The sequence below is a fragment of the Lynx canadensis genome, chromosome F2 (assembly GCF_007474595.2).
Source record: "Lynx canadensis isolate LIC74 chromosome F2, mLynCan4.pri.v2, whole genome shotgun sequence".
In the NCBI taxonomy this organism is placed as follows: Eukaryota; Metazoa; Chordata; class Mammalia; order Carnivora; family Felidae; genus Lynx; species Lynx canadensis.
Genome location: NC_044320.2, coordinates 69,657,962 through 69,683,715, shown reverse-complemented (window position 1 = coordinate 69,683,715; position 25,754 = coordinate 69,657,962).

The window sequence follows — 25,754 nt, the reverse complement described above, 5'->3', positions numbered from 1 at the left end:
TTATTTTAGTTGGGGTTTAATTGGCATATAACATTCTATTAATTTCAGGTATTCTATAATTTTTGTTATAAGAACTTTTAAGATTTACTCTCTTAGCAATTTTCAAATATGCAATACAGTATATAACTGTATACAGTATATAACTACAGACATATAACTATGGTCACCATGCTGTACATTACATCCCTGTGACTTACTTATTTTATAACTGAAAGTTTGTACCTTTTGTTCCCCTTCATCCATTTCACCCACTTCATTACCCCCTTCCTCTGGCAACCACTTATCTATTGTCTATATCTATGAGCTTAGCATTTTTTGGTTTGTTTTGTTTTTATTTGATTTCAGTTTTGTATGTGGGTTTTTGTTTTTGTTTTTAGATTCCCCATACAAGTGAAATCATACAGTATTTATCTTTCTCTCTCAAAATTATTTCACCTCACATAATGCTCTCAAGATCCATCCATGTTGTCACAAATGGCAAGATGCCAATCTTTTTTAATGGCTGGGTAATTATTCCATTTTACATCTGCTTTATCCATTCATGCATCTATGGACACTTCAGTTGTTTACCATATCTTGGCCATTGTAAATAATGCTGCAGTGAACATGGGGGTTCATATATTCATTTGAATTAGTGTTTTCAATTTTTTCAGATAAATACCCTAAAGTGGAATTGCTGGATCATATATTGTTGTTCTGTTTTTAATTTTTGAGGACGTCCACACTCTTCCCATGGTGACTGCACCAATTCATGTTCCCACCAACAGTACACAAAAGTTCCTTGTTTTCCCCACATTTTCACCAACACTTGTCATTTCTTGTCATTTTGATGATACCCATTCCAACAGGTGTGAGGTGCTATCTCACTAGGGTTTTGATTTGCATTTTCTTGATAACCATTAGGGATGGTGAGCATTTTGTCATGTGTCTGTTGCCACTTCTATGACTCTTTTGGAAAAATGTCTATTCAGATCCTGTGATCATTCTTTAATTAGAATGTTTATTGTGTGTTTGCTTTGTTTTGTTTTTGTTTGTTTTTGTTTCGCTGTTGAGTTGTATGAGTTCTTTATATATTTTGGATAGTAAACCCTTATTGGATATATGATTTACAAATATTTTCTCCTATTGAGTAGGTTGCCTTTTTATTTTTATTGATGATTTCTTTTGCTATGTGTTTGATGTAATTCCACTTGTTTATTTTTGCTTTTCTTGCCTTTGCTTTGGAGTCAGATCCAAAAAAAATGGTTGATGATGTCAAGGAGCTGACAACCTATGTTTGTTTCTAGGAATTTTATGGTTTCATATCTTATATTCAAAGCTTTAGTCCATTTTGAGTTAATTTTTGTGTATGGTATAAAATAGTAATATAGATTCATTCTTTTGCATATGGCTGTCTAGGTTTACCAACACCATTTATTAAAGAGAGTTTTTTCCCCTTTGTATTATGTGCTTTCCTCTTTTATCATAGATGAATTGCCCATATGTGCATGGATTTATTTATGGGCACTCTGTTCTGTTCCATTGATCTGTCGGTCTGTTTTTATGCCAATGCCATATTGCTTTGATTACTATAGCTTTCTGTCATAATTTGAAATCAGGGAGCATGATGCTTCCAACTTTGTTCTTCATTCTCAAGATTGCTTTGGCTATTTGGGGTCATTTGTGATTCCACACAAGTTCTGGGATTATTTATTCTATTTTTGTGAAAAATGCCACTTGGATTTTTTTTAAGTTTGTTTATTTATTCTGGAGGGGGATGCAGAGAGAGAATTCCAAGCAGTCTTTGTACTGTCAGCACAAAGCCCAGCGCAGGACTCGAACTCACAAACAGTGAGATGACCTGATCTGAAATTCAGAGTTGAACGCTTAACCGGCTGGAACACCCAGGCACCCCAAATGCCATTGGAATTTTGATAGAGATTGCATTGAATCTGTAGGTTACTTTGAGTGGTATACACATTTAAACAATATTAATTATTTCAGTTCATGAGCTATCTTCATTTACTTCTGTCATCTTGAATTTTCTGTTATCAATGTCTGATAGTTTTATAGGTCTTTCACCTCCTTGGTTAAATTTATTCCTAGTATTTTATAATTTTTGATGCAATTGTAAATGAGGTTTTTTCTTCATTTCTTTTTCTGACAGCTTGTTGGGTGTAGAATAGGTTTTTGTGTTGATTTTGTATCCTGTAGTTTTTACTGAATTCAGTTATTATTTCCAACAGTTTTTTGTGAAGTCATTAGGGTTTTCTACATATCATGTTGCCTGCAAAATAGTGACAGTTTCATTTCTTCCTTTTCAGTTTAGATGACTTCTATTTCTTTTTCTTGTCTTAATACTCTGGTTAGGCCTTCCAATACTATGTTGAATAAAAGTGGTGACAGTAGATGCCCTTGTCTTGTTCTTAACTTTTAAGGAAAAGCTTCCAGCTTTTCACTGTTGAGTATGATGTTAGCTGTGAGCTTGTCATATATGGCCTTTATTATTTTGAGTTACATTCCCTCTATGCCTACTTTATTAAGAGCTTTTATTATAAACGGATGCTAAATTTTATCAAATGCTTTCTGCCTCTATTGAAATGGCCGTATGATTTTGACCCTTCATTTTGCTAATGTGATGTATCACATTGATTGACTTGCAGACGTTGAACCATCCTTGCATCCCTGGACTAAATCCCACTTGATCAAAGTGTATGATCCTTTTAATGTGTTGTTGAGTCTGGTTTACTAAGATTTTTTAAAGAATTTTTGCATCCATGTTCGTCAGGGATATTGGCCAGAAATTTTCTTTTCTTGTGGTGTCTTTGTCTGGTTTTGGTACCAGGGTAATGCTGGCCTTGTAAAATAAGTTTGGAAGCATTTCCCCTCTTCAATTTTTGGAGGAGTTTCCGAAGGATTGGTATTAATTCTTTTTTTAATGATTTTAGAATTTACTAGGGAAGCCATCTGGTCCTAACAGGAATGCTTTGTTTTAATCTTTCACGGGCTCTTAATTAAGCCTTTCAAACTGTTTTAAAGATTCAAAGAATGCCTAAAAGCTGTGTATTTTTAAATAAACCTTCTTTTGAATATAATCCTGGGTTCTCACAGTACCTGCAAAAACCAAAACATCTGTTTTGAAAGGGAAAGAGAATGCATTGCAAGATTATTCCTTACTGGGAAAAGTGGATTTTTTTAAGAATAACACTGATACATCTTTTTGTATTCAACCTATAATTTAATTTTTGCACATTTTGTATTCATATTTGCATGATAAAAAAGGTATCACATCTTTTTTTAAAGTGCCTCTTTATGGTTGAATTGCTAAAGAGAGACACCCAAGGAATCAAAGAAGAATAACAATTTTCAAGTCTCATATTGGAATGATTTGCATAACTCTCTAATATTCACCTCATTAAGTCTCATTAGCAAATGACTTCTCCCTTGTGGAAGGTGTGGGAGAAATCTTACTTGGAAATTTTTATGGAAGCTCAATAATGTCATTCAATACTTTATATGGAATTATTTCCATCTAGAACTTTTGGCCTTCAATATTTAAGAAATCATCCCAACTATCTTTTAAGAGAAGTTAGAATTTAGACCAGTCAATTTAGTACACAAAGGATCTCCTCATATTAACTAGCCATACTGCAGCTTAGCCAAAGCACTGCCAGACAGGTGGGACCAATCATTTGTTCACAGAAGAAACCTACTATTTTTTAGAAGAAGAAGAAAAGCCTCTTATTCTCAAAACATTAGAACAAAGACAAAGCATGAAAAATATCTACTCTCCTCTTCACTGAGACACTTAGCAAAAACTGTTTCTGAGGAGGTTTTAAAGATGCAGATTCATTGGAGTAAATCTGAGATATGCCAATCCACTTAATGTTGGTTAGAATCCCTGTAGCATAATGGTGTGGGTGGTTGAGTATTACAACTACCATTTTTTAAAGTAATTTCTGCCAGAGCTCTTCTAAGCACTGTATGTTTAATTACCTAAACAACTCTTTTAGGTAAACAAACTTATTTTTGTTCTCTTTTACCAAGAAAGAAACAACTATAGAAAACTTAAAGAAGTTGCTTGTGGTCTTCCACTAGGAAGTGTCAGAGTCAGGTCAAACCTTGGCTCTGATACTCAAAGTATGTTCATCTATAAAGAGATGCAAAGAAACAGAGCCCAGGAAGACCGGAATGTGATATTCTTTTTATCACATTAAACCACGTTCCCTCTTGCCATTATGAATTTGTATCTAGGGTAATAGTCCCATTTGGGGGTTGTTATGGGATTATTTTATGTGTTAGGGTCTGTATTAGTTAGCTCAGGCTGCCATAACAAAATACCATATACTAGGTATAGTAAACAACAGAAATTTATTTTCTCCCAGTTCTGGAGGCTGGAAGTCTAAGGTCAAGGTGTCAGCATTGTTGGGTTCTGATGAGAGCTTTCATGCTGTGTCCTCACATCACAGATAGACAGCAAGCTCTGTGGTGTCTATTCTTATATGAATACTAATCTCATCATAAGACCTCCATCTCATGACCTCATCTAAATATAATAGTCCCCCAAAGGCCCCACCTCAAAATACTATCACTAATCCAGGTTTGGGGGTTAAAAATGGGAAAAAACCTAGATATTTACTTCAAGGAAATAAAAATGTAAGGGGATACATAAGCAAGTTATGACAACCTTATAGATTGTAAAATAAAGAAATATGCAAGGTATCCTGAAAACACCAAGGAAGATGCAATTAATTTTGTCTGGGACTCAGGGGAAGGATGGCTTCAAAGCAACTTTTACAAAAGAAGAGATCGAACTGAATCTGGAAGTGTGTGTGGTTGGCGAATGTTACAGAGGGGTCCATCAGCCCTACTATTCCACTCAAGTAGGCTGGAGTTTGATCTGTTACCTCTATGATCAAGGTATACAGTTCAGTGTTCCTTTATGAGAATTATTATGTCCCAGGTTGAGAACACATACAAACCAAATCACTCTTCCTACAAGTTCCAAATTGACAAGCCCTCACTATGGCCTCAGTGTTCATATCATTGTTCTGATCTCTCCCTCTAATCATGATCAAACATCAAAGGGATATCATATACTTAAAGGGATATCATATACTTAATTTTTTAAATGTTTATTTACTTTTTGAGAGACAGAGAAAGAGAACATGAGTGGGGGAGGAACAGAGAGGCAGACACAGAATCCGAACAGGTTCCAGGCTCTGAGCTGTCAGCACAGAGCCCAGTGCAGGGCTCAAACTCATGGACCGCAAGATTATGACCTGAGCGGAAGTCAGACGCATAACCAAATGAGCCACCCAGGCACTCCAGAAAGTCTTTAAAATGAAGGAGAGTGACCAAAACAAAACAAAAATAAACTTAGAAGCACATAGACTGTGCCCCCCACCAAAAAAAAAGTAAACAAAAGGGAGAAAAACCCTATTATTAATATTCTAAGAGAAATTAAAAAAAGATTTTGCCACACCAAAATAGGACCAGAATGCTTAAAATATTGCAGAAAACAAAACTACATTCTTGGAAATTAAAATCTTTATAGCATAAATAAAGAATCCAATAACAATGTATAAATTTCTTCTCTGTAAAGAAGAACAGAAGGGAAAGAAAAGATGCAGTTAGAAGAATAGTTTAAATCCACTCCCAACATTAAAATAATAGGGGTTTGAGAAGAGAGGAGGGAGAAATCAATGAAACAATTCAAGAATAAACCCTAGGGCAGTAGCACCTGAGTCAGCCTGAACATCAGCAGTGCCTAAAATGTATCCACAATAAGGCCCATCCCTGAAATTTCAGAGCAGTTGGGTACAATGAGAAGATGCCATAAGCTTCTACGGAAAAAAAAAAAAAAAAAAAAAAAGCATGTGCCAAATACAAAAGATCAAAAATTAGGATGGCTTTATATTTTTGCAGGCTCAGTGAAGGCTGGAGGACAATGGAGAAAAAAGCTCCGAAATGGAAAATTAGAGGGAAAATTCTTTCCTACTTAAAATACAGACCAAGCCAGGGGCACCTGTGCGGCTCAGTTTGGTTAAGCATCTGACTCTCGATTTTGGCTTGGGTCCTGAGCTCACAGTTTGTGAGTTTGAGCCCCACATCAAGCTCTGTGCCGACAGCACGGTGCCTTCTTGGGATTCTCTCTCTTCTTCTCTCTCTCTCTCTGCCCCTCCCCAGTTCATGTTTGTTCTCTCTCTCTCAAAATAAGTAAAAACTTTAAAAAATGATCTAAAAAATATAGACCAAGCCAAACTACCAATCAAGCAAGAGTATATAATAAAGACATTTTTGGACAAGCAGTATCTGCAAACATTAATCACACACACACACACACACACACACACACACACACACCACATACACACACTCACTTTTCCTCGTAAAATACCAGATGATTTGTTCCACCCAACAAGACAACACACAAAAACGAAAATGAAAAGGAGGAACTCATAAGAAATCAGAAATAGGATCTTTCAAACTGAAGAGCAGTAATGAGAACTCCCTGAGTTATGAAGAAAGATCCCAGGGTGATTGGTGCTCTCGGGCTTAGTGCAGGTGGACGCCGGGATGAAAGCACACAGCTACCGGCAGCTAAAATTCTATACTATGTCCACAGTCACTCTTTTCTGCAAGGTTCAGCTATGGCATAAATAAACTTGGAGAAGCAGGTGCTGGCGGTAGGGAGGGGTGGTAAGAATCAGTATGAGGAGGTAAACAGATGGACGTAAGGCTATGATGACAAGTCAGCATCGGTCAGGGAGGGGATGGGGTGAGTCTGAGCCATAAAGGATCCAGGGATTTGCCTCCTCTGCTTCAACCAGAACAAGTCCACTTCCATCTCTTGGACATATTTAAATATAGATGAAGGAACATTTCCTGGCAAAAAATATTGACAATCACTACTCCAAATCATAGGTGGTCCTTGAAGTATTTTAGGCGGGTGGGTGATATAATCAGATTTGAATTTTAGAAATATAGCTTTGGCTTCAGGGTACAGAATAGATGAGAGGGAAGAAACACAAAAGAGACCATTTAGAGGTTGCAGTGGAACAAGCAAAGTGGTTAAAGAGTTACAATAAGGATAGACAAGGAAGAAATGACAGAATGTATCTTTATTTTTAAAAAGTAGGCAGAATCAAGATAGAACTTGGTGAGACTGGGTATGAGAGAATGACAATGGCACTCAGATTTCTAGCTTAGACTATTGTGTCGATGGTGATCTGTCTTCCAGAATACAAAGAAAATGCAGGAGAGAGAGCTCAGAGAGAAAGATGAAGATGTCCATTTTGGATGTGAAGCATCTGAACAGAGATGTCTAGTAGGTAGCAGGATATATGTATGGGTTTAGGATGGAAATAGGCATGCATATTTTGGCATCCTGAACAATAGGGGTTTGTAAACATGGGTATGAAAGAGATCACCCCAGCCCCGTGAAGAATGTATAAAGTGAGAACGGAGAGACGTAAACTTGTGGTGGATCATGAGCAGATATGGTTCATGGGAAGTCAGGAACACTGAAATAATTGCCAAGTTGGAAAAATTGTGTTGGAAATACAGCAAGCCCCACTTACTTTGAATCTGCAAATAAAATTAAACAAAACTCATCTGCTCTGGCCAACTCTCTTGGGCCCTATCTACCAGAGAGACCAGAGGGACAGCTCCAAGGAGATGGACCTCAGAGAGTACAAGGCAGCTGAGAGAAGAGGTGACCAAAACTGCGTTCCCTGAACAGTAGCCTTGCTATCAGGAAAAACCTGTCTGGGGCTGATTTTGCTACCATTCTGAACCACATCTACCATTGATTCCCCATTACACCCCCTATTTTTCAATTTGGAAAATCTGATTCAGGAACTTGTTTGGATCTCAGCCTTGAAAATTGGCATCGATTTTTAAGCATGAGAATATTTTTGTGGCTTACAGATTTTCAGCAGCTATTATTTTATACACCAGGAAACATTTAGCAAACTAAAGAAACAAAAAAAGTGAGGTGGATAGAATTATAGAATCCTATGTTGGGGGTTATTTGTGGCTTAGGGCAATGAGCCTCATAAATTAGATTACAAAACACTTTGTAATTTGCATTTGTATTTAAAAATTGTACTCCCCCAAAGCATAAGTTATTTTAGGCTTTGAATTTGCGAATTGGAATAACTGTTTTTGATTTTTCATGGTTACTCTAAAATGTCTAATTCTAACCACCTCCCTAATCCCCAAACTAAATATAGTTCTCATTCATTATTCCTATCAGCTCTTTTGTAACCACGGCCCCTACCAATTTTTCTCTTCTTTTAAAGGGAAGCCTTAACAGTGTTCTGTATTTCTGAGGTTGCCTCCAGCTAAGACTCTTCAGGGCAGATAAAGAAACCTATAAGTAAGGAAAGATCAGGGAAGTCACTAGTAAATTAACATGTTACCAAAATAACTGAAGATTTTGTTAAAAATCCATTTGTGTAAGTGAATTTTTTTAATACAAGGGTATTCTTTGTGTTTTCTAATCTCAAGCATTAGGAAAGTCAATATGCAGTAGATGAAGTTCTTGCTTTCCTTGTTTTGGCTATTTTGTTCTGGCTGGAAACAGTATCTAAAACATTTCAACTTTCATACTGTTTTAAAGGGCTGCTTACATATGGAAGGCTGTCTTTCGAAATAGCTATCTAAGCATGTCTGAAGTTGCTAGTATATATCAGCCGATCAGAAGAGTTGTGTAAATATTTCATAGGTATATAATGAAACCTTTTAAGATGTCAGAATCCATTTTAGAAACTGAAATAATATAGTATTACATGTATTGAATTATATTCACTTTAACAGACTAGTTGGTCAATATCTGCATTTAATTATATTCATTTGGGTGCATTTTACATATGCATTATATAAGAAGCAAAGCATGCCCCGCTCTGTGCCCACGGCCAATTGTCAGAACAGGAAACAAGGACTCCCACACATAAGCAGGTAATCCTGTCTCATCTTTTGTGTTGAAAGTCTATCCCCTCATTGTTCATTTCTCCTTTTAGAAAGCTGAAAGAAGAAAAAGTACACCGTCGTGGTTTCCATGTTGCAGGAGCTTTATGTGGCTCATCATTCTATCTGCAGTGCCTAAAATAGTCCCCCCACACAATGAGCTCTCAGTATGTACTTGCTGACTGAATGAATGGTGCCAACTGTGTGTGCATTCTATACAATATTCAGTGGCTATGGTACAGAGGGAAGAGTCCTGCATGTGGAAGCAGGAGCACTGAAATCGGTTCTGTATCCTGCCCCTTCTAGGGTGACCTCGGCCAAGTCTGTATCTCAGAGTTTGGGGTTCCTCCTTTGAGAAATGGGGATAAAGCAATCCTACCCTGTCCTTCAGCATTCAGTGGAACAAATGGAGAAAACCCTGTCAACATCCAAATAACCAAAAGAACAAAAGAAATCAGGATGACAGAAGCCAGAGCAGATCTCTTGCTTTATCTTAGCAGTCCATGTGCCTCTTTGTTTACAGTCCTCTTTTAATTATTTGCATTAATGAAGGGCAGCCAAGGCATGAATAATCCCTAGCACTTCTGTTTGCCTTTGGAATTAAATTTGAATGTGTTCTGTGTACATTTCGAAAGTGTCTTCTGACAAAATCATGAAATCACGCTGTGAAGATCCTGTTCCATGGCATTGGCTTGGGGGTCAACTTGTGACAGTCTATCTCCTGTGCATTAACAGATGCTTATCAGATCCCCAGTAACAGTTGTGAGGTGAATGTCATAAACATAACGTATTGTCCTGTGGGAAAATTGAATTTGGTAGTGAGAATGTCGTACAAGCTTCTTGAGTAAACTTTGGAAACAGTCATTTTGTGTATTTGTTTGCTTTACGTGGGAAGAAATTAGTTGGGTTTATCATTGGGGAACTGAGGCAATGGATGTTCAAAGTTCTAATTTATCACCGCTTGGCATATTATATGTAAATGAACCTTACCCATTCAGATAATTTGATGGTGCACTCTTGAATAAATGAATATATCACATCATGAAGATATTGAGTCTTTAAAATAAGTACTGTATTCATAACTTCCCTTCCACTCAGTGATTTATCATCGATAAAACATGAGTTTCTGAAATAGTGTTGAAATAATTTATTTGTTTTCTAGTCTATGCATTTGTTGATCTGGATAGTAATTTTATCCTCCCTCTGCAGCAATTGGCTGGTAAACTATTCCTTGCAACTTCAGGAAGTGAAGTATTACCTACTCATTTCTCTCCCTTATGCCTACAAGCTACACTGTAATTCTAACCTGTCCTACTTTGCTATGGACATATTTTTAAGTGTCAGAATGGTCTGCATATTTACACTGGAGTGTATATCTGGGATGCAGGGGTTATTCAAGGCTCTTGAAATGGAGCAGCGATGAGAAGAAAAAAGTGACTAAAAAGTGAGGGGCTCAACCCACTTGGAAGGCATATCCTTGTAGCCCCTCCTCAGTATGGAATTCTTCATTTTCGACCCTCCAAGTGGCCATCCAATTAGAAATCATTCATATCTCCATGGAATCCCTTTGACACTGGGCTTGACTATGCCAAGGTCACAAAGTTAAACTGGTACCACAGCCAAGAGGTAACACAAGGGATACACATTCCACTCCATCCCCTGGTAGCTACTGAGCCAGCTTCTGAGAGACGTTTGTCTCTCCCATCCTCATGAGCAGCACTGACCAGCTCCATAAGGACCCATCTTCATGCTGCATTTTCTGTAACAGTAGAGGCCACCATGAGACTTCAGATCCTGGCTCCAGCACTTACCAGCCGTGCATCAGGATAATTATAGGTAACTTGTGATGCTTTGGAAGGATTAAATAGATGAGACATGAGAAATACCTTAGGGCCCTACATGTATTAGACTCTCAAGTTTTTAACAGATAAATGTGACTGTCAGGTACATTGCACCTCTGCTTTTGCTGGCACTGTGACGACAAAGAATTATGAGACTAAGGTGCTTCAACATGGTTTGTCATGCTGGATGGAGACAGCAGACCGCTTCATTGTCATTCTGTAATCTATTGAGCCCGTGCTGATTTCTGATGTAAAGGTCAGGACAGATTTGGCCACCCGGTGGGCTGCACCCTCTCTGGCTGGCCAGACGCCTCGGGGGACGTCTGCCTGCTTAGCTGAACTGGGGCCAGTCCTGACGTGGTGTCATGGTTTTTAGGGGCAACATGGTTTCCTGGATGGGGCACAGGAGCAGGATTCATGGGACCTGGGCTTTCTGCCAGGTCCCAGCACTAATTTGGCAACTGATGTTGGGCAAACCACTTTCCTTCTCTTCTTTCTATTAAAGGAAGATAATTGATCTTATGGCCATACCTCACAAAGATATAGTGAAGACTAATGTAGGATATTGGGATCAGATTAGGAAGGAAACACCACAGAACACACAATTAGTTTTATAATCTATAATTAAGTGTACGGAGAGTAAGGAAATAGCCACATGTGAATTATACATTTAAAAGTAGACCTTGCTTTTTTGTTTATTCCTTTCTAAGAAAACTGAAGACCCTATATGCTTGATCTGACATTAGTAGAGATGATGGCCTGGAAGACCCCACTGAATGATATTATGGAGGTTTCAATGCATCAGGCAGATATAATACCAAAGCTGCTAGTGAAATGATTAATGGTAGATCATATAGCCCAGGAGAAAAGGCAAGATGTGATCAGTTGTTGTTGATTTACGAAGAAAAGAAATCTATCACAGATACTTAGAGATTGAAGGTTCAGGGTCTTGAGCCCATTTTGGATATGGGCGTGCAATGGACAGTAGTCAAGAATCATGTAAACACAGCTGTGCAGAACATCTCTTGAAGTTCTCCTCCACATCCTCCATGTCCATGCCACTCAGCCAAAGGATGAAGAAGGATGACGTACAGAGTGAGAGACATGCCTGGCCAGTCAGCCTGGGTGGGGGGCTGTCCACTGGACCCTCTGGGCATCAGGACACTATCCTCTCCCTGGTTATGCAACCTCTCCCCACCCCCTTCTACCAAGGGAACATCCTCACTCAACACTTCAGAATAGCATGGGTTGATGGGCATTAAGTATTTCCAGCACCCTCCGAGTGCATCTCCAGATGCTCAGCACAGGCAATTTAAGAAAGCTGGCCCTCCAAAATTCAGGATCCTGACACAAACACACTTACATTATTCAGTTAGTTGAAAGCACATTCAGAGCACAGATACCCTGTTTCAGGCCCATTAGCTGTAGTCCCATGGTCAGCAAGCTCATGCTGCGGTCTGGACCTTTGGCTGTTTTCTGTCTCTCCACCCCTTCCCAGTCAGGCGTGACTGTCCTTGGGCCATCACGAATGCTGGGACCGTGATGCCCTTTACTGTTTGAGCATCAGGCCACCACTTGGTTTCTGGCTGAAGCTGCTCTTTTCACAGCCCCCGGACTTCCAAGTTGGCAGGTCACAACTTAACACACTGGATTCATAAAAACCAATAAAATAGAACTTTTTTTAATTTTCTCTGGCTGACCTACTCCTGCTCACCAGCCTCTACTTCCTGGGGCTGGGCCAAGAAGGTGGGGGAGATGTCTACATAGCAGTCCCCAGTTAGTTTTAGTCTAGATCATGTCTGTTGGGGAAACAATCCATCAAAGTGATTCACTCCTAACAGACCTGCTCCTCCCCACTCTCCCCTGCACCTCCCCCACATGGTGGCTGGCTTCCCAGGAGTGGGAGCTTCCCATCCCCCTGTTGTCCGGATGGGGGAAGGGATCTTGGCCTCACGAGAGACCTCACCAGGGAGGGCTGGTCCCCCTGCACCGGCTGGTCCTGGCTATCCTCTGGCTGATCTCTGCTGAGATGAGGTGGATGCATTCTTAACTGTAGAGTCGGCCTGTGTTTCTGCTCAGGCCTTGGCTGGTGTCTCTCCCAGTGTGTTCGCTCAGTCAGGCCATGCTCCTGGGGAGCCCAGCACCCCGCGGCTGAATGAGCCTATCTCTAGCCAGGTCATTTGTACATCCTGAGAGGCCCATCCATCAGTACTTGCATTCAGCATCACTTAGCCCATGCCAAAATGAACCCCTCTGAGGATGGCCAGCTCTCATGGCCATTCCTTACTCCATAGGAAACAGTAATCTCTGGTCTGTTCTGTTCTACACAAGAGCCCAGGCTGGCTGAGGAGCACTGACCCAGCCCCCTTCCTGCCCAGGTGCCCTGAGCTACCATATTTGCTTCTTGTGGTTACTCGAAATCATAGCCTTGCCCTCAGTCTCTCCAGGCAGTCCAAAACTATGAACAAAAGCATCTCAACTCAGACTTGCTAACAACATTCTCATCATGCCTGTAACCCCCTCCTGGCCAGGAATGGTGTCCGTAACATCTTTCTCAGCTTTTTTTTTTTTTTTGAAAGTGTATTTCTCTTCAACATCCCAGTCATTGTTAATCCAGCTGTGACTGACTCCACAGTTCTATTTTTTCTCCCATTTTGTTTGGAAATTATTATTGTTTTATTACTTTTCTCACTGGGGTCATACTTTACCCTTAACCATCGGATGGGCCTGCTATGTACACTGATCCTTAGAATCTTTTGAATTATTCATACAACAAATTTTCATTGAGCTAAGCTTTGTTCTTTTTGCTGGCAATAAAAGTTAATAAAATGTTCTGCCCTTGTAGCACTTACAATCTGGTGAATGGTTCAAAGTTTTTTAGTTCACTTCTTATGAAATACTTAAGAGTGGGTTGATACATTCACGCACAATTCTTTGAACACCTACTGTGTACATAGCACTTTGAGAAATGTGTAAATGTGTTTGGTAGAGAGGTCAGTGATGAGTAATACTGTCCCTCTCTGCAAGGAATTGATCATCAAGTATGGGGAATAAACATAAAAAAGCATATGTATCTACCACACAAGATATAAGTAAGTATTGCAGTGGCTGTACAAGTCAGCTTCCATGGAGATGTAGAACAAAGAGCAATGCATTGTGACTCGATATATTCAAGAAGGCTTTGCCAAGAATGTGGAAGTTTTGATAATTCCTTGTAATAATTTGAAGGCCAAGGTAAGTGTTAAATTTCAGAATCAAAAAACCAGAATAGAAGATGTGAAGAAGGGATAAGGAAAGGCATTAAGGACAAGTAGCCTTGTGTGGTTCAAGCAGAGGGTGATTTGATGGATGGAAGAAGGAATGAGGTTGAAAATGTCAGATTCAGAGGCTCCAAATGTCCCATTCAATTCAGGTTTTCTTTCTTTTTTAAAAAAATTGTTAATGTTTATTTATTTTGGAGAGAGACAGAAACAGAGCATGAGCAGGGGAGGAGCAGAGAAAGAGAGGGAGACACAGGATCTGAAGCAGGCTCCAGGCTCTGAGCTGTCAGCACAGAGCCCTACGAGTCTTGAACCCACAGACTGCAAGGTCATGACCTGAGCCAAAGTTGGACGCTTAACCAACCAACAACTGAACCACCCAGGCACCCCTATTCAGGCTTTCTTCAAATGGCAGTTTCTGAGAAGGGGAATGGTGGGTCTGGCCTGGAATTTAGGAGACAGAGTAAGAAGTTGTTTGAAGCAGCAGAGATTTGGCAGTAAATTCTGTGGGGGTTGGATGCAGAGGTCAGTGTAGAAATGAAAACAAAGGGTCAGGTACAAGAGACATTAGTAAACTTCAGTTGACAGTATGGGATGGGATGAGGATAATTTAGTAAGCAGCTGAAGGAGTCAAGGGTGTCCAACATTTTCCTAACCAGAGAGTCTGGGAGTTAGAAGATGCTGGGACAAGAGAAGATTATGACATATACAACTACCTCCAAATATCCCGCTTCTATTGTATCATATGCTCCTGACCATTCTAGGGTTATACACCCACACAGGGTAAAGCTTTTACTACAATGATACCAGAACTTGGGTTCCTGCATCTTAATCTTAAGTATCTTAAGCTTTCCACATAATATTATCTACCGACTCTTTTTTAAAACATTGTTTTCTCTAAATTTTTTTCATGTTTATTTATTTTGGGGAGAGAGAGAGACAGAGCCCAAGTGGGTGAGGGGCAGAGAGAGAGGGAGACACAGAATCTGAAACAGGCTCCAGGCTCTGAGCTCTCAGCACAGAGCCCAACCCGAGGCTCGAACTCGGGAACTGTGAAATAATGACCCAAGCCAAAGCCAGACACCCAACCGACTGAGCCACTCAGGTGCCCCCTACTCTTTTCTGATTAGCTCACAAAATAGACTCAGTGAGTGTGGTGAGATATTAATAGAGGAGAGGGGAAAAAAAGGAAAAAAAACCTCTCCAGAAAACTCCAGCCAACTACAGGAGACAACAGTATTTGACACCCAGATAGTCAGTCCTCCATGAGTATTTGCTGAATGAATGAGTTGAAACAATACAATCTTTGTATGGAGCTGCATATATGGCCCTAAAGAGTATTGAAGAGTGGAAAATTTAGGTCTTGGTGAAGATATCTGTCCTCTGCTGACCTTTTCACTATTTCTCTTCATATATCGGGGCGCTAACCTTGAGCCCATATAGTCTGCCTCCCCTCCTGTTACATGTTCCAGGCTCTTCTGTGAGGTCAACTCCTCCTCCTCCTCCTAGTAGATCCTATCACCTTTATCCTAGTAAAAGCTCTTAAGATTGTCACTTCTCACTTCAGAATCCTCATATTTTCCTCTCTACTAGAAGATTTTGATTAGCATAGCTCCCATCCCTTAATAAAAAAAAAAAAAAGTCTTCCCAATCCCTTCCTGTTTGAAGTCCAGCTACAGCCAATTTCTGCACTGTCTAAACAATGTTTATATTCACCATTCAACCTTCCTTCCATTCTGTTCTCTCCTGAACCCACTCAGATCAAACTCTCTCTCTTTGAAACTGTTCTTGCCAAAGTCAACACAACCTGTCTCGTGGAAGGAGAAGATAATAATCAATAATCCTCATTTTATTTGACCTCTTAATAACTCTTCATATATTTAATCACTCCCTCATCTTACTGAATTTGATGAAGCCCTAAGCTTCTGATATTACTCAGACTTCAACCTCAGTCCACTGTGATGAACCATTTCTTCTTTTCCTTTAATTCAGCCTTTCTCAGCCAGAGTTCCCGGAGATAAAGCCCTGATGGCCAAAGACATCCACTGAACTTACCTCTCCCTTGTACATCTAGAATGGGTTCCTTAGGTGCCATCCTCCGATGGAGAAAACAGCCACTGAAATCATTTTCTGTGTTCTGTGGTTGAAGGGAGGAGGAACACCAGTTCAGAAAGGCTGCCCTAAATGTCACTGTGCCCTAAAGTTCAGTGCCAGGCTTGTTTCTTGTCATTGACTACTTTTCTTACTTAGATGATCTCATGCTAATCTCCTTCTAAACCCCAACTCTTTTTTTTTTAATTTTTCAGACTTGGAATCACCATTTGAACTATTGCTAACATCTTGTGACTCAAATGTGATCCTAAGACTGGCACTAGGAAACCAAGGAACTTGTTAGACATGCAGAATCTCAGAGTCTGCTGACCCAGAACTGTGCGGTCAAAGTCTGCATTCTAACAAGATCCTCAAGATTCACATGCACATGTAAGTTTGAGAGGCACTGGAGTAAAACATTCAAGCCAAACATGCCAGAAAACCAGATAATTTATTTTCCCCTTTCTCCTCTTCAGTGTGCTCAAGAGAGTCTTGAACAAATTTCCCTTCTGTGAAATTGAAACTCCTTTTGAGGTTACCACTTATGTAGTTATTATTTTCTCTCTCATCAAATTACAACAAAGTACACCCCAAATTGTGACTCTTGAGGAAAAGAGGATTTGCCACAGACAAAATGAAGCTCAAGTTCCAGGGCCCCTCATGGCAGAGCCCTTTCCAAGGTGCTGAAAGGGGTCCTGGCATTGCATTCACGCAATGTTTTAGCAACATCTGCCAAAGTAATTTATTAACATTGTTTGAGACAATTGTCTTTTTTCCAATTTTGTCACATTCCTGGTGACAGGATGGCATTGCAGTGGGCACGGGCATTTTAGTCATTTGGCTAAAGAGAAAGTAGCTTAATGGAGTATATTTATGAGTTTCATAGCTGATTCTCAGTGTAGACTTTCCAGTGTGGGAATGACTTCCAAGAATACACTCAGATGGCCTACTGTACCTTCTCCCTAACACAAAGGGTCAGGGCCAGGACCACGGCTAGGTCACGATGCAAAGGTGTCTGTGCCTAACACCAAATTTCCATGCATAGAAGAGGAAGAATAATGTTTGAAGTATACAGAGTCCAAAGCTGGTCTTTCAAAAATCATTTCAATCATTAAAACATAGATTTTTTTTAATAAAAATGATACAAAACAGGATTAATCAGAATTCTGTGTTTATAGGGCATAATTAGCCAATTAGTGAATACATCCATGTGAGAAGACATATTTTTATGGCATCCCAACTATAAAATGTTTTTAAAGTTGCATCAACCATGCTAGAGTGAAACAATTCTCTTACTCTTTTTAAAAAAATAATGTAATTTTTGTTTTGTGTTAATGTGATCAAAGTATATGCAACCAAAAGTAGGGAAAATTATTACAGAGTGGTATCAGATAATAATTTATAAAAATATTATATTATTTGTGTGTATTCTGTGATTTCTATGATTTTATCAGCCTTAAATAGTTATCTTTTGCAACTTTTCCTCATATGAATAATTTCTCATTCTGATTTTCATATCTGTAATTATTTGTTTCTTACCTTGAAGAAGATCTTCTAAGTTCTTTAAGCTTCAGGCCACAAAAAAACTGATTGTCTCCCTGTCTAGGTTGTGGTTCTAAAGGATGTCTTCCTACTACTTCTGTCTGCCTTTACATTATGTCAAACAGAGTTTATAATGCTGTCAAATTCCTACAAGAAAACCTTTCTCTAAAAATTGTGCCAGCTTTTGCTTTCTTATTATACCAAAAAGCATAAGTGGACTTACTCATTAAACCCACACAATGGGGTATTGAATTTGATTGGCATCATCACGACCAACCATTTCTATCTTAAGTGGGGACTCTGATACAGATGCCCAATTATGGTCTGAATTCCCCCCTTCCACCTCCCCAAAAAAGGACCAGTCAAGATGTATACGAAATTCTATTTATATGAGTCAATTGCTATGTTGATAGTGAGTAGAGAATAAGGTAGCAAGTGAAAAATAGAGAGCTGCATGCCCTTTTATGTGACCTGAAACTCCCACTCACTGCTTATATTAATGGAACAGAAAATTAGGATTAGCTCACAGATGGCAATCACCCCCAATTTCTGCCAAATACCTGCTAACACATTTGAGCTCCACATTTAGACTGTAGCTCAGATTAGAAGTCATTCTTGATCCCTCTCTTACCCTCACACCCTGCATCCAATCTATCAGCAATTCCAGACAATTCTACCTTCAAAATGTATTGTGAAGCAGTCCAATTACCACCTTGACTGTCTAAATTACCTTCATGTTTCACCCAGGCTAATTAGTGCCTTAGCTTTTGGCTTCCTTTCTTGCCACCCTACAGGTGTTTTCTCCCACAGCAGCCAGAGTCATCTTTCTAAAAGATACCTCATTTATCAGGTCATCCTGCCTAAAAACATCCGGGACTTTCCTTCAGGCTTAGAAGAAACTCAAACTCTTTGCGTGAATTTTATTTACGGCAAGATCTGCCCTTCCTTACTCACCTCACTTCTGCAACCAGCCTCTTTCACAATAATCCATCCACACTTACCTTTACGGTATTCCTCCCAGAAGCTCAGCTTGTTCCTGCCCTGGAATTTTGCCCTTGCTGTTCCTTCTGGCTTTCTGTTGCATGTACTAGATTTGCTCCTAATATCTTCTCTGTTAGAAGATAAGCTGGACCACCCTACCTAAAATCCAAGCCTCCACCCTCATACACAATCATACAGGTATTTTCTTTCTATTAGTGTGCTTCATCTTTCTTCACAGCACTTACATCTATCACAAATTGTACTTGTATTTTCTCAGTGTTTGTTGCTCCCACTAGAGAACAAACTCCAAGAGAATATGGGCTTTGCTTTGTATCTCGAATGCCTGGGACCATGCCTAGTCTGGGTTCTGCACTCAGTAAATACTTTTTGAATGAATGGAAGGATATCTCTAAAGACGTTTGAGACTTTTGGTATTGTCTACTATAATACAGACAAGATAAAATCCACAATGCAATTATCAATAGGAAGTAAATTATTTTTTGAAACTTAGAACATAGATATTTACTGTCAAAGGAGAATTCAAGATCAAGTCTTCTCACTTCCTGCCAGGGCTATTTCCATTGCACTATCTATACTGTCTTTCTAGATGATGTGTTAGGTAACAATATGTTTATCCAAGATTTCACACATTAGTCTAATAACTTTTAATAACATACCTGGAACTACTAAGTCCATACTAGACAGTGCTATTGATATACGTAAACAGTTTACTTAAAATTTGACCAGTGAGGGGTGCCTGGGTGGCTCATTTGGGTGAGTATCCAACTCTTGATTTCAGTCCAGGTCTTGATCTCAGGGTTGTAAGTTCAAACCCCATGTTGGGCTATGTGCCGGATGTGAAGCCTGCTTAAAAAAAAAAAAAAAAAAAAAAAGAAAGTAGACCAGTGAAAGGAAGGGTAAGGAAAGGGAGATCGCCAATTTAAATATTTAAACTTTTTATTTATCCATAATTTCTTTATTTTCAAAATATTTTTGCTGTGGGCTTAATGTGTTGTCCCCACAATTCATATGTTGAAGCCTAAATCCCCAGGATGATGGTATTTTAAGATGGGGATTTGGAAGGTGAGTAGGTTGTGATGAGTAGAGGCTTTGTGATGGGAGTAGTACCCTTATAAGAAGAGACTGGAGACACATGATCTCCATCTGCCCTTGCCCATGGGATGAAATAACAAGAAAACGGCCAACTACAAACCAGGAAGAGTGTCCCCACCAGACACAGGACCTCCTGGCATCTTGATCTTGTATTTCCCCAGCCTCTAGGATCCTGAGAAATGAATGTTTGTTGTTTGAGGCCCCCAGTCTATAATATTCTATTATCGCCGCCCAAACTAAGGCTATGTTTTTGTAATTTTTAGTTGGTTTACAATAAATCATCATAAATGCTTCCCTTTAATAGAACAGTTGTTATAATTAACTGTTACATTTTCACTCTCTCTGCCTACAAATGTAGAATTGTGCTCCTTGGTAGCAGTCATAAAAATGACAAAGTCAAGGGGCTCCTGGGTGGCTCGGTCGGTGAGGAGTCTGACTTTGCCTCGGGTCATGATCTCACAGTTCGTGAGTTCAAACCCCACGTCAGACTCTGTGCTGACAGTGCAGGGCCTGGAGCCTGCTTCAAATTCTGTGTCTCCCTCTCTTTCTGCCCCTCCCCTGCTCACATTCAGCCTCTCTCTCTCTCTCTCTCTCTCTCTCTCTCTCTCTCTCTTTCTCTCTCTCTCTCTCCCCCTCCCTCACAAAAATGAATAAACATTTTAAAAAATGATGACAAAGTCAGTATGTGACACTTACTCTGGGACTAAACCAATATCTCATTCTAGACAAACTATTTCCTGTTCTGTGACAATCACAAAAGCCTACCATTCCAAATTCCCTTCAAGAAAGCACTTGCTCTTTCTCTGCAATGAGTACTATGAGTTCACAGTATTCTGCAAGGTTTGCTTCATCTGGAGAGTGAAGGTCTCATTCACCCAGACAGCCCCCTGTAATGACTGAGCATGATTGGGATACTAGCTTTGTTCATTTCTGCCCAATGCAGAACTCCAGTGGGCAATTCTTGCTTTAGATTTCCCTTGTTCAATTGGCTCAAATTTTTTGAGATCTGCATTTCAGTCTGAAGGCTTAGGCTTTCCTTGCTCAGTTCTGCTTCCTCCTCCCTCTTTTATATTCAGACATCAACGTTTAACAAACCTCTTCCACTCTTAGCTACATCTCAGAATCTGCTTCCAAGAGGACCAAAATGATACATTTTCTAAATTCCTTTTTTCTTCTATTTTCATCAGATGAGGTTGCACATAGTGTATAATCATGCTGGCGTGTACAATCATGACTATACAACAAAAGAAAAAGGAGAACAAAAGGCATACATTGCAAAGTTATAGACCAGCGACATAAGTGGCTTAACAATCTATTCACCTTTCCTTCCCTCTGGCTCATTAGAATGGCTGCACTTAGGTGACATGGTGAGAGTTGTATTGTGATGGATAGGACTGTCAGAAACTCACTTGAGTATTTAGATATTGCATTAGTGCATTAAGTTTACAAATAGCTGCAGTCAAGGAAAGTGTGATTGCCTCTCCTTCTGTTATGTTCTCCTGCGTGTTAAGGAAATCAGCTACTGGAGAGTCACTTGATAAAAAACAATGACATATTTTCCTCTCCTCTTCTTACCACTGGCTTTGTGCTGTTCAACTATAATGGAAGCAAACTCCCAATGCTTTTGGTCCACAAAAGTTAGTCTATGAATGAAATCTCTTTTTTCAACTAGCCTTAAATAATTCAAACCAGCAAAAGTAACACAATTAAGATCAGTTCTGCACTGTAAACTAAAAAAAATAAACCAACTTTGTTGAGGAGAGACGTAGAGAGTGAAGACTTGCAAAAGACTCTACCCCATTTCTTGCTCAAGGATTAAAGAAGTCAGCCCTTTCCTTTTAGGGGAGCCATTTTGTGTTTTGTGTAGGTGATTTTAAGGGCTCAATCTCTTCAAATGGCAGGACAACAGGCATTTTCCTCTATCTGCAATAGAAAGAACATCTAACCAACAGACATTTCCTCTAAGGAATTGCTTCTATTCAATTTTTGTGTCTTAAAGAGTGTTGGCATTTTATCCTCAAGATATGTATTACTAGACCTAATGCTTTAGACTTCTGACACAAAGCACAAAACAGTTACCATGCTGTTAACTCCTTTGGCATTCTATGTCTACTTGAGGAGGCAGGAATTTGCCTCAGGATCTCTGGATCTGTGGATACTGTAATGAGAATGTGTGCTGCTTTGGTTGGCCGTAAGTTAGTCCTCAATTTTTTTTTTTTGTTTTTTTGGGGAATGGAACTTCTGCCATTATATATGGTCCTGTTGGGAAGGCAATTAACTACCCACTAGACAAACTAAAGAGGCTAGATGCTCCCTTTCCTGGGCAAGCATGTGGCCAAAGGAATTCTCTTCTGAAACTTTAAAACAGACAGGTGAAACCTTGACAGAGGGAATGATTACAGATTTTTTAATCCCAGTGGTGGGGGCTTGGACAGGTTAAATTAGAGGAACTATGATTCTTGTTCCCTGGGTTTTGTCCCTCTGTAGCTTCCTTGATTTCCACCTGTTTCTTTTTTTCTTTTTCTAATGCTTATTTATTTTTCAGAGAGAGAGAATGGGGGAAGGGCAGAGAGAAAGGGAGACACAGATTCTGAAGCAGGCTCCAGGCCCTGCACTGTCAGCACAGAGCCCGAATCAGGGCTTGAACCCACCAACTACAAGATTATGACCTGAGCCGAAGTCGGATGCTTAACCGGCTGAGCCACTGAGGTGCCCTGAAATCTACCTGTTTCTAGACTAGTCACTATTCTCCCATCATTTCTGTGAAGCCCCACATCTGCTCATGCACGCATACTAATATTCTTCCAAATAAATCTATTTTACTCAAGAAGCTAGAATTGCTTTCTCTTGCTTATAACCAAGAATCTTAATTACACTGATGCCATGATTCTGAATATTACATTTTTTAAAAGGAGATAAGCAAAGCCCTAGTGGGGTATGTATTTGTCCCAATCCTCAAACGCTGAGCATTTACAATTACTTGTGTGAAGAAAGAGTGGGGTGATAGGTGTTGCCATATGAAATGGGAGCCATATCTAGTGACTTTCGATAAATTCCTGTTGTTTTCTTCTATATCCTCATCTCTATTAGAATGTTTTAGTATGCTGCCTCCATTCTCATACGCTTGAAACTTTTAAGTTTATGTGGGAGAAGGGTCACCCAGGATGAGAACAGATGTGAACACATCCTACATCTCTTGATGAGCTGAACTTTTTGAGAGTCTGCCTGACAAAAAATACTTTAAAAAAATCTATTCATGCCCAAGAACACTCCGTTGTATCCTTCAGGTGCTCTTGACAACAGTTTAAGATTTAGCTGCTTAAAACTGAAAGTTTAGTGCCAAGATTTTATTGACTTGAGAATAGACATGAGTAAGCACCATAAACATCTTTTCTTAGTGACATCAGAAAGTTGGTTAAGTGTGGTAAAATCATTTTGAAGGAATGAAAGTATGAATTGTTCTGTAAAATATCAATACCAAAAAGCTATTTGCTTTGTAGTTTTAGGTATTATTTTCAGGGTTATTAATTTAAAAATCGAGAAAATAAAAATTATTTATAATGATACACTAGTGTACTTTTCTAGGTTAGGGCCCTTTGTTTTGCAGTAACATAAAACTCAACTCAGCTGACCTAAATAAGAAGAAAGAATTCATTGGCTTATGTAACTGAGATGTCACACATGGGTCAGGCTTTAGGCACAGTTTGATTCTTGGGATTGTGATATTGCTGAAGTTCTGACTCTGTTTCTTTAAATTTTTCTTAGTTTTTCCCTCCTCCTATGGTGTTTTCATCAGGACAGCTTCCATCCTTATAGAAAAAGAATGACAGTTGCAGTCCCCGGCCTAACAGCTATATCCCACATACCCTCTAGATGACAGGAAGGTCACATACTTTTGTCTCAGAATTCCAAGAAGACCTGAGATTCAGTCTGACTCAACCAGATTATGTCACAAGCCCACCACAAACCAATCACTATAGCTAGAGTCATGAAATGTTCTGATTTCCCTGTTTGGTCATACACTCCATCCAAGAGCAATGGTGGGCTCAGCTTCTCCAAAACCACATGAATAAGCTATTGGAAAGGGGGAAAGGGAGGAAAAAGACACGGTAGAGGGAATCCACAAGTGTCCAGTCCTCCTCCCTTACATGGCCAATGTAAATTAGAAACCAGGACTACGTGTACGTGTGGTACAAGGCTCAGCCACACCATTTATCACTGTGTCCCAAGGCTCTGAGGTGTGAAACAATACAAAGGAGCTTCATAATGGGGTGGACTCCTCAAAGTGGCATAGGATGTTGACCTTGTGAGTGTCTCAGAAATATTGGACTAAGAAACAGTGATCCACAGTGATAGAATTCATAATACTCCAAACTCAAAGAACCAGTTTATCCAATAAGATGAAAACAAAACAAAACAAAACATTTTTTCAAAATGACCAGATACTTGTCTAAAGCAAACCACAGGAAAATCTAAATTATTATCAGGAGGATGTCTAGTATAAATCAAACAAGAAAAGGCCTGGTTAGTTTTGTAATTCAGGTATTTAGTGGCATCTAGCCATGCCTGCACCTCCTGTTGGGATGCCCACATCTCCTGGACCAGGTAGGAGTAGGTGCATCCTTGACCATGCACTAGGGCTTAGACAGACACTAACCAGATTTGCCTCATGCTCTTCCCTTTCTCTATGCCAAAATGGCTACCAGTACCTTTTCTGAATGACTCATTATTTCTTCAGATAAACATGTACCTTCAATTAACTCTTTTCAATCCAGGAACCACTCTGTTTCTTTAAAATATATTTATGTGTCTTGGATAATTATGTGTCAGTTTTAAAGTTTAATTGTATAAGGCTAATCTTATTAGTAAAAATATGATTTTTGTTCCTATATACCAAGTAAATGCCTCTTTACTAGTGTTTTATAGAATTTATTAATTTAATAGACATAGATGCAGGGAATGCTTGGCTATCTATTACACATTGGCTATCACACATGCCCATGTTATATTATTTATATATTGTACACCCATGTGATCCAGGTGCCACAAGTCTAATTTTACAGAAAAAGACACTAAATTTCAAAGAGGTCTAGCAACGTTCCTGAGGTCAAACAACTAGTAAATAATAAAGTGAATTCAACTCCATTATTTACCTGATTCCAGTATCTGAGATATATAACTTTCCACATATAACTGCTCTGGGAGAATATTAAGATGGGTCTTGTATTTTCCCCAGTTCATTTTTTAAATGTTTATTTATATGTGTGTGTGTGTGTGTGAGAGAGAGAGAGAGAGAGAGAGAGAAGGGAGAGTCAGAGAGAGGGAGAGAGAATCTGAAACAGGCTCTGAACTGTCAACCCAGAGCCTGATGGGAGGTTCGAACTCAGACCGTGAGATCATGACCTGAGCTGAAGTCGGTCACCTAACCAACTGAGCCACCCAGGCACCCTTCCCCTGTTCATTTTTAACTTTATTATTAGAACTGTTAAAAAAGCAAAATTCTTCATACCTAGAAACAATGAACATTCTTAATTTATTATTTCAAATTCTATTATAAATTATTAATTTATAAATTATTTATAAGTTATTAATTTATTTTATTTATTCTATGCCTGACATGGGCAAATCCCTGTAGAGAAGAATATATGGTGGTATATAATGATGATGAGGACCCATCTTTATTTGCAATGAAGCAAATTATGCACCAGCATTAATAACTGTTTGATCTGAGAGCATGTTAGATGTTAGATGATAGTTATAGAGAAGATGTTAGAAAGTTATATATGTTCTAAAAAATAGAAAGTTATATATGTTTGTTGAAAGAATACTATGAAATCTACAAGGAGGTTAGGCAATCAAGGGAGGCTTCAATGAAGAGATATCCTATAAGCCAAGAAAAATGGGAGAAATTTTGTAAACGGAGATTAAGGAAGTATCTTCTACTACAGGAAAAAGAAAACCAATATGAACAAAG